Raw genomic sequence first — 9,747 nt, 5'->3', positions numbered from 1 at the left:
TGTGTAACCAATACAGATGCCAACATTTGTATTTACTGTACGAATTACACAGCTCTGTGCTATTGTGGTATGTATTGAGTTGTATCGTTTGCAATACGTGCTAATAAAATCAGTGAATACACCACATTTTCCGACTACTCAATTTTCTTGCTCAAACAAAATTGTCACGCTTCGAGCTTGCTAGCTCGCGTGCATTTTAACTGAGAAATATTTCCTAACAAATGTTTCGTGGACGTGCTCAACGTCCGAGAAAATTAGCGACCGAAAGCTGTAGAAAACAGTATATGCAGCAGCAACACAATCTAAAAAAGATGCAAGCGGTGCTCTTTTCCGCTTGCGGCTCACAAAGCGGTCGCGCGCTCGTCGAGCGCATAGCAGACGACAAGCAGCTCGGCGTTTCCTCCTCTCTCATCAACAAAAGCGTTGCCATAGCAGCATCAGCAATTTTTTTATTGTTTATTGGTTTCACAGTTTGGCCTACCAAACACGAGGGGACAAATTGGCGCTAGTGACGCAAACATCGTTTACCCGGGGGGTATACCAGCTGACCTAGCCCTGCTGGTACTGCAACACTGGCAAACGCCCCGCTATATGTATACCCCCACTGATACCTCTGCGCATGCGCACAAAATGAGATGCGCTATCAACCGGCTCCGGCGCAGCGTCACACTTGGCTACTGCGCAACGGAGGCGCACAGCTGGGCACGCGCCGGCGCCAGTGCGTCTGCCACGGTTATGACGTCACAACTCTGGAATGCGCAGACCGGCGAGGCGCGCGCGGCGGCGGCGGCTCCTGCGCGCCAGCTGTGCGCCATGTGACGTCACTGCTCCTCGCGCATTCGCAGCACGGCTTTCCAGGAGCCACGCGAAACTGCTCAACCTCGGCCACTGTAACTACATAAAAAAAAAAAAATCACAGCATATCCACGGGGTGAATGATGATGAGTGGGCGAAGCTCCGGAGGGAATCATCGGATCTCCCGCTTAAGGGGAAGCTAGCACAAAAGCGTTAGAGACGTGCAGTACTCTCTAGTAAGGGGGAGCGGCCACAGCGTCTTACGCAGCCATTTACACATGCCGGAACGTGCACCGCGTTTGCCGACGCCATCACATGACTGCTGAGAGAGTATACCCCCCGTATTCATAAACGCTCCTCGACTTGAACTTGACTTGCCACCGCCTTGGGCAGCGCGTTCGAAACGCGTTGAAGGTAAGGCGGAGAGGCCACAGCGTCTTACACCAGCTTCTTACACGGGCCGTAACGCGCTAGCACAAACGCGTTAGAAACGCGCTAGAAAACGCGGCCTTTCGTTAATGTTGGGTATTTATTGCCATCGTGGTGCTTGTGTCTATGTGTGCTTCGTGGCGTAGTGGGCTAACGCCGCGCGCTCGGAAGCGAGGGGTCCCGGCTTCGATTCCGCGCTACGGACACAACTTCGGAATTTTTTTAACACGAAAGTGTTTTATGCCGGGGTCCACCAAGACTTCACTGACGTATTTCCGTCACGGAAATACGTCAGCTTACAATGTACACGAACATAATACAAAGAAAGAAACCAGAAGAAAAAGTTCCACAAACATGCAAAATTTGGAAATCGATCCCACGACCTCTCGGTCCGCGACGATAGATCGCCGAGCGTTTAACCCATTGCGCCACAAACGCATTTGCAGAGAGCTACACAGACGCGCCTTATATATCTAACACTCCTCCGTGTACCCGCGCTCTTGCTCGGGGCGGTGCCGCCGCCTACGAGCAGAAAAGAGAAGTACTGCATTATGACACTAACGCGCACCGACAGTGAACGCTTCGGTGGTCTCAGCACTACGACGCCTCGATGCCAGCATTCGAAGGGACGCTGGCATCAAGAAGCACTACCAACGCGTTCTCGCAGAAGCACTACTAGGTGGCGTTCACCGTACTCAGCACAGCGGAGCGTGGCCTCCGCAATTAGCTCTGAAAATGTTTCTGAAGTTGATCGCGGAGGCTGCAATTACGACGCGCTGTACGCGCTGATTTGACTCGGTGACGATTCAGTTACGTGCTTTGTCTTGCGCGTTGTATTAGTGTGTCAGTTACGTGCTTCGTCTTTCGCGTTGTGCTAGCGTGTGCAGCGTAGTGCAGCTTCCATATGCACGACGGTTGCTCATGGTCATCGACGTTGGTAGTCGTGATGGAGGAGACGTGCCACCAGGCGTCAGCGTGGGTGCATCAACGCCTATGGGCGCTTTAGCCACAAAAACACCAATAGACACTATATATCAATGTGCAATAAACATTACACTACTTCTGTGAAGACACGTTTCACTTTCGTGTTCTATACCGATTCCTATATAAGAGGGATCAACCCCATTTTTTTCTCATTTTTCTCAGACTGGTTACACACTACTACTACGACGAGGGACGAACGGGTGCCGCTTTCAGGAGCTTCGCCCCTAAAAGGTGGAAGCTTGCACTAGGCGGCGTAAAGCTCAAGACACAGCGAAGCTGGCCGATTGATATCGAGCGGCTAGCCTCTAACTCGTTCGGCGTCGCAAGCAGCAGCATTCTTGGCACTGTGCCAACCTTGGTTAGCCTGCCTGCGTTTGTGGCATGCCAGGAACGCTGTCGCTCGTAGGCACCGACGCGTCCAGCTCTAGTCACGCGAAATGTCGCCAACGCGTTCGGCGTCGGCAAGCGTCAGCGTTCTGGGCACTGTACCAAACTTGGTTAGGCTGCCTGCGTTTGTGGCATGCCAGGAGCGCTGTCGCTCGTAGGCGCCCTCGCGTCCAGCGCTAGTCACGCAAAATGTCGCGAAAGGAAAGGTACCTCCGAAAATGATCGCTCGAGAATACCTTCCTACATGCGTAGTTAGGTTAAACCAAGTTAAGACCTAGCAGCAACCAAGTTGATACCTAGCAGTAGCAGCCAGTAAGCTTCCCTGTGCCTAAGCTTTGCGCGACCGAGTGCAAACTTGCCGGATTTTTTTACTGAAGTTTTTGTTTATTAGTTTATTATTGCGATAGCAATTATATGGACACTCAAAAGCAGATTTCTGCCGTCGGCGTCGCCGTCGCCGTTGGCGTCGCCGTCGCCGTCGCCGTCGCCGTCGCCGTGAGGTTCCGTATGACGTCAATGGAGATGAAATCGTGGCCGCGCGCCGCCGAACGCTGTATGTGCGAGTGAAAGGGCGCGAGGGACGCGCTCTTTCACGGGGAGTGAACGCACGGCGGAGAACAAACGCGCGTTCTGCGCCGTGCTTCCTTAAGGGCTGCAGAAGTAGGCGTCTCTTTCCTCCTTTACAATCACCATATATGTAGAGCAAACGCGCCTTCTTCCGATGCGCGAGAGGCCGTGGGGGAGGGGGGGGAAGGGGGAGGGAAGGGAGGCGACGTTTAGCTGCGGCACCAAGTGCCTATTTATATCAGAGGCTCCGGCAACAGTCACCAACGCCGCACGCATTTTGAGCGAACGCGGGCAAAATGCCGACGGCGTCGACAACAGTTCGGCGCGTTGCCGGTGCTGCTGCATGTCCAAGTTTATACAGCTGATAAAGCTAATATCATTACTCCGTATATCTCTCTACAAATTGCTATCGCAATTGATGCTTCACCTTTCAGGTGAAACTGCGACAACTTTTTATAAATTGAAACGCTGTAAACTGCTTCCGATTTGTTCACATTCAGTACATCACTGATAGGACATCTGATGTATAACCTTGCTTACTTGCGCGTGTTCTTTATCGTGTCTGTGTTCATGAAGTGCAACTTACGGCATGTTTCGGCCTGTGTCGTGGCACGCTTTAGACGGAATGCTACACATCATATATGTGTGTCTTGTCACCAGGCTAATATGTTCAGCTACAATGAGAGCTTTCGGGTTTGTTTAGCACACACTATATTACTTAATTCGGCGAATGGTGAATAGCGCCCTAAAATTAGTAAGGGCACACCGCAGACCCACAGGAACATCAGCACACTCTTGTTTTATGCCGGGTGCATTGGGGGCACGTTAGGAGGACACTAAAGGCAAGTAAAAAGACAAGCTAAAGTGATAAAGTAATGCTGTAGAACGTCTAAGGCGTCGATATAATCGCGAACAGAGCTTTAGTAATCGAGAAATTGAGGTAAATGCAGGACATGATAAGAGACTCCCCAGGGACATTCAGGTATACATATACTTACCCGATGACGAAGGCACTCCTCAAAAAAGTTGCCACTAGCCCTCAACCACTCAGAAAAAAGCATAATTTCGTTGGATTATAAGATGGAAGAAAATGCTACTTGTGTACTTGTATTAAACTCTTAGAAAAAAAAATTACTTTTGGCGTTACCCTTGATAACGACATGAGTGGTGTAAAGGTTTCGTTTTCGCTCGACTCTGCGCCGCGCGCTTTCGAGTTTCAGTAGTTGCGTTATCGCGTAGTGCTGCGCTGGTGTTACTGGCTCGCTAAACTCGCACTTGAAATTACAAGCAGCAGGAAATACCACGTCCATGTGATGTCGCGGAATGCCCGAAAGGTCCGAACGACGGGACGTCCATACGGTGACCAGCTTTGTCGCCCGACATCGCATTGATGGAGTCCTCGCTGCTTTTGCGCTTGGAAAAGTCGATGTTGAGGCTGCCATCGTAGTACGCAACGACGCCGGCAGCGCGAGCCCCCAGCAGCATGTCAAGCTCAACGGAGCTTAAATCGCTGAAATCGAGCCTGGCATCGAGAGCCAATGTGTTGTCTGTGTCGTCAACAAGGTCTGTTGCGACGAGCGTCGACAATCATTGGGTTTACAATTGGGCGCACGCTGTTCGTTCCGCGTACACGCACTGCCATCGGCTCTGTCTTGGCTCTGTTTCTGGCCGCGCGCCTGCGTTTTCCGCAAAAAAAAAAAAAAAAAAAAAAAAAAAAAAAAAAAAACCATAGCGCCGCGCCGTCTGCGGGCGGCGTTTTACTCACCGGCGGCACAACGTCACTATGAGACCATGACGTCAGCACTCCTCGCTAGGGTGGGCGGGCGATTTGAATGGCGCTAGAGGTACGCGGACGCTTCAGAAGCAATTTTCTCATAAAATAAGTGTTTTCTTGGCACGAAACAACCGTTTCCAGGTTTCTGTGATCGTATTTTAACATTCCACGTTGAAATAATATTTCCCTTTAATGTCCCTTTAAAGATCCCCTGGTGGCCAATATAATCCGGCGTCTCCACTACGGCGTGCCTCATAATCAAATCGTGGCAAGTAACACCCGAGAATTCAATTTGATTTATGCCGGAACTTTTGATAAAACAACTCTAATTTTGTTCAAGTGCTGTTCGCGAATGTAGTACCAGACTGGCACCCAAGGGGGCACGAAGCATTTGATATTGTTTTCAAGGAGGTTATAAAGAAACTTCTGGAGTGGAGATGCCGCGCCGCGGCTGACGCCGGCGACCGCCATATTGCTCTGGGCAGAAAACGCAGTTGCGCCGCTTGAGCCCTTGCGATAGTTCGGCAGTTGCGGCATTTATCCACTCTGAGTGCTTAGTTACGGTCTGCTGAGCGGTAGTTTTGCGTTAGTAAAGGGAAATCCAAGCTCTGCTGAACAGGATGGTGAACGCCTGCGTCGCTTTCGGCTGCACGAATCGTGTGAAGCAAAATTCAAAAGTAACGTTTCACGTGTAAGTAGCGCGTAAAAGCCTTCAATCGCTCGTCCATTGCTGTGCACCATCTCCGTCAAAGAGCGCTGTTGTACCTGAAATCTATACCTTTCACCTGGCAAATATAGGCTGAAACAAGCTTTTTTCTGCGTATGTTTGTGCGACAGGTTCCTGAAAGAGAAAACGCTGCGTGACGCATTGCAGCCCGCTGTTCGCAGAGATGGCTGGTCGCCTAAAGATTCGGATGTTATTTGCTCGGTGCACTTTGAAGAGGGTTGTTTTCACAGGTCTGGTCAAACGACAAGGCTGCGACAGGGCAGCATTCCAAACATTTTTTCAGCGTTCCCCGCCCATCTGCATAAAAAGCGAGTTCGTAACAAATGCTTGCTGTTCGTATATATTTTCGGTGCGCTTGCATATGAGATTCGGCTTGTCGAGAGGAGTTATTTACTACTTATTTATATAAAATGATACAGCTCTCAGACCTGAGGGACGTCGTAGCTGCGACTCACAAGTTGACTGTTTATAAGCGTGCATAAATATCGGCACGCAACTGTTTCGCGTCAAAGCAAGAAAATAACTGACGTAACTGGTAAATAAAGAGTATTGTCAGTCACATATTATGTGTGTGTAACAACACGATATGTGCCTGGAGCAACAACAGTTCATGTGGAGCCATAGGTATCCTATCTCGGCGTAATTTCACTTAGGTTGGATCGCGAATATTACTGTTTTCTGAGATCAAGTTGCTGTTGCATGCCGTTGTGTAAAGTTCTGTGCAAATCAGAGTTCATACATAGAACATTTAATAGCCATTATTCGTAGTTACTGAACCGTGCGCCTTAATAAGTGACATTATCAGCATGCCTTTAATTTTGGGCATTGGTGCAATTTTTTGTTTTTGCGCAGCCAAAAATATGTTTGTTTTCATTCGTTTGCATTTTATTTATGCCTGTTTGGTTTTTTTTCCCTATAGTATACACTGTGATGCACGAGGTAGTTTTGCAATATTTTATTCATTTTTTCCACCGTGTTGTTTATGCTTATTTTTATCAAAATAGCTAGGACATAATAAAAATTTATTTACCAATTTACTGATTTCACCTTATACTTCGTGTCACTTCGGTAATGTGCCAAGCTGATGCGCATAAAAGGCGTTACAGCTTCATCCCACGTATTCTTGCATTAACTGCCTTGTGCATGTGTCCTTAACCTGACATGACAAAGATTACTGGGGATTCCTAATGATACAACTAGGCGACATGAAAGCGCCTAGTTGTTAACTCAATAATGTTAACTTCGCTAACTCAATAATACGACGGCCGCTTTCTACTTCTTTTACGGAGTCTTCGTCACTTTCTTTCGTCGCAAGTTTTTCAGCAAAAAGTCACTCTAAATTCGCCTAATTCACCTCTCTGTGCACTCATTATCGCCTCAGTTCAGTTGCGTAATCACTTTTAGACTGTTAAATGTGACTTTCTCATCATCATCAACTAGCTCAGCACCGCGTGTTCTACTCATCATTACCTTTAACGAAAGTCCTATCACCCAGCTAAACCCCTTTAATCCACCGTTATTTACTCCTAATTCAACATTATTGCAGTCTTAATACACCTCATTCGCCTCTATATATTCATTGTTACTTCACTTCACATGCTTAATTATTATTGTATACTTAATAGCGGTTTTGCGGGCACTATCGCCTCTTATCCTAAGAGATCATTTCGTGTCAACAACACCGTTTTGAAACGGCCTTGAGATGGACACCACACCATGAGGTATGCATAAAAGGATGTCGCATTAAAAAATATCTGCGCTAAATAAATCATAGTAATTCTCTCGCTTTCATCATAAAACGCCACCACGAAAGCGCACTGGTTACGCTACCACCGCGCAAGCAGCGCTCTCTCTTGCCCGGAGCAAGATGGTCGCCAACCGGTTTCCCAGGCTTCAGCCGGTCGCATGGACACGCATAGGGGATCTCCACTCCAGAAGTTTTTTTATAACCTCCTTGATTGTTTTCAACTTATTAATAACTTAGTTCCCGCTAACACTATCACTACCAATATATATACCGCCGCTGCTCCGCTCAAACGGCGCGCTGTGATCGCCTTTACCTCCGCAAGTAGAACTGTGATGGGTAACTTCGTTAACACAAGACTTAATATGAATAGCATTGTTGTCATTGTCAGAAAACCAGTTTTTTTTCAGACTACTAGCTATCCCGCCGAAAATGTCAACCAATTCGGAGATAGTGCAGTCTAAAAAAATATGTGGAGCCCACGCGCTGTCACACTCTACTTAAGCAACGAAACTTTCATTGGTGTTTGTGAAGAACGCGGTTCCTGCTTGGCGACGATTTGCAAAACAGGCCACACGACCGATGGTTGGACACATTTTCACTGGGAACCGCCTCGCTCGAGATAAACTTGCAGCGCTGGATCACGTACACACCACGCGTGATGACGAATGAAGGACGATTATGGAACGACCACGACATCATAAAGACGACTGGATGACGACGACGGAATGGCGGAGGCGGCATGACGACCAATGGCAGTACGACACTAGACTCAGTACGACACAATGGCGCCTATGAAACGACCAACAACGCCATGCATCACTACAATTACATGAAAATGGCATCACGACGGAATGACGAAGGGTATGACAAACTTTAAATGATGACGATGGCGCGACGACAATGCAATGATGATGCTAAGATGCTTACACTTGTTTGACGACGACGTCTTGACAGCAATGGCATAATGATGATAGAATGACGACGGCTATGTCTAGCACGTCGCCTCACGCCGATATGACGGCGTAGTGACAGCGTAGTGACGACGGCGGAAGGATGACGCTGATACGACAACGAAGGAATGTTCGCAGTATCGTAAACGCGAATAAATTGTGACGTCGGAATAACGAAGACGGACAGCGACGCTGTGTTGGTGTTATAGATGACGTACTCCACGCTTACATCCAGCACCAGCCGCCGGGGGCCACCTCAATTATTAACATATCCGCTGCGTGTGTGCACTACGTCCGGCACCAGCCAATCGCGCAAGTCAGTAGCCAGCAGCCAGCAAGAGGGATGGCAATGGTATGACGACGGCGGCCTTATTTACGGTCTAACCGACACATTCGGCATGAGCTGTTCGGCAAGGCAGTGACAGCAGCAGCAGCAGCAGCGGTAAAGTCGTAGGAAGGATCTAAGAAAGCTTCGTTCTAAAATGAGGGGCGATCCCGAAGGTTGAGCTGTCTAATAATGTGGGCATACCCCGTGGCACACGTTTACGGCTCCTCAATGAACCTCTTTCACGCCAACTTTGGTATGTGCAACAGAGTATGTGCCCCTGCGGTGCCTGTGCATGTACCACTGGGTATCTGCCGCTGAATACGCGCAGCTGCATTTGTGCCGCTCTTCAACGAACCTCTTTGACGTAAACTTTGGTCACTATGTATGCGCCACTAAGCATGCGTGGCAATGGCAGCGCCGCCAGAAGGCACAGCGTGTTCAGAAGCAAGTGCGAGAGTGGAAGCCGGCTGCCGTACACGCCTCACGCGTGACGCGTTACGGCTAATTCACACACTTGGACAGTAATGACACGTGAGTTGTGCCCCAAATTTTTTTTCACCCTTGGGAATAGACTGATCGTAGCTTACTGGTTGCAGTTGCAATAAAAAAAAAAAGCGGGAGCAACAGCGAAAGCGCGCAAGCCGGGCACTTAATATTTTGGGAGCTGAAAGAGTTCTCTACCCGTCGACTTGACCGCCGCAAGGCGCGCACATTAAGCTCCAACAGCTAGGCAAGAAAAAAAAAAAAAAACGGGTTTCTTGAGAACAGTGCAATGTCCAAGTGACAGCGTCCGCTGCACCCCAAACGTTCCTTTTTTTCTTGTTTTTTTTTCAGCCAAGTTTTATGTCCACTTAGTCTCTCGGTCGTCGTTAAGTCCCACACCTCTCTCTCGTCTCGCTGCGCGCGCCCATCAGCCACTCACAGCTTGTCCAGCTCCTTGATCTCGTTGTCCGGTCGCTTTGACGCTGAGCTGTTCGAGTCCCGCTTGCCGAAGACCAAAAGCGGGAACGGTAGCCGCGCCGAATTGGCCGAGGCCACGCCAGAGTCGCCTTCATCCGC

This window comes from Dermacentor silvarum, chromosome 1 (assembly GCF_013339745.2).
Source record: "Dermacentor silvarum isolate Dsil-2018 chromosome 1, BIME_Dsil_1.4, whole genome shotgun sequence".
Taxonomy (NCBI): Eukaryota; Metazoa; Arthropoda; class Arachnida; order Ixodida; family Ixodidae; genus Dermacentor; species Dermacentor silvarum.
The sequence above is the reverse complement of the archived record's forward strand: the minus strand, read 5'-3'. Positions refer to the sequence as shown.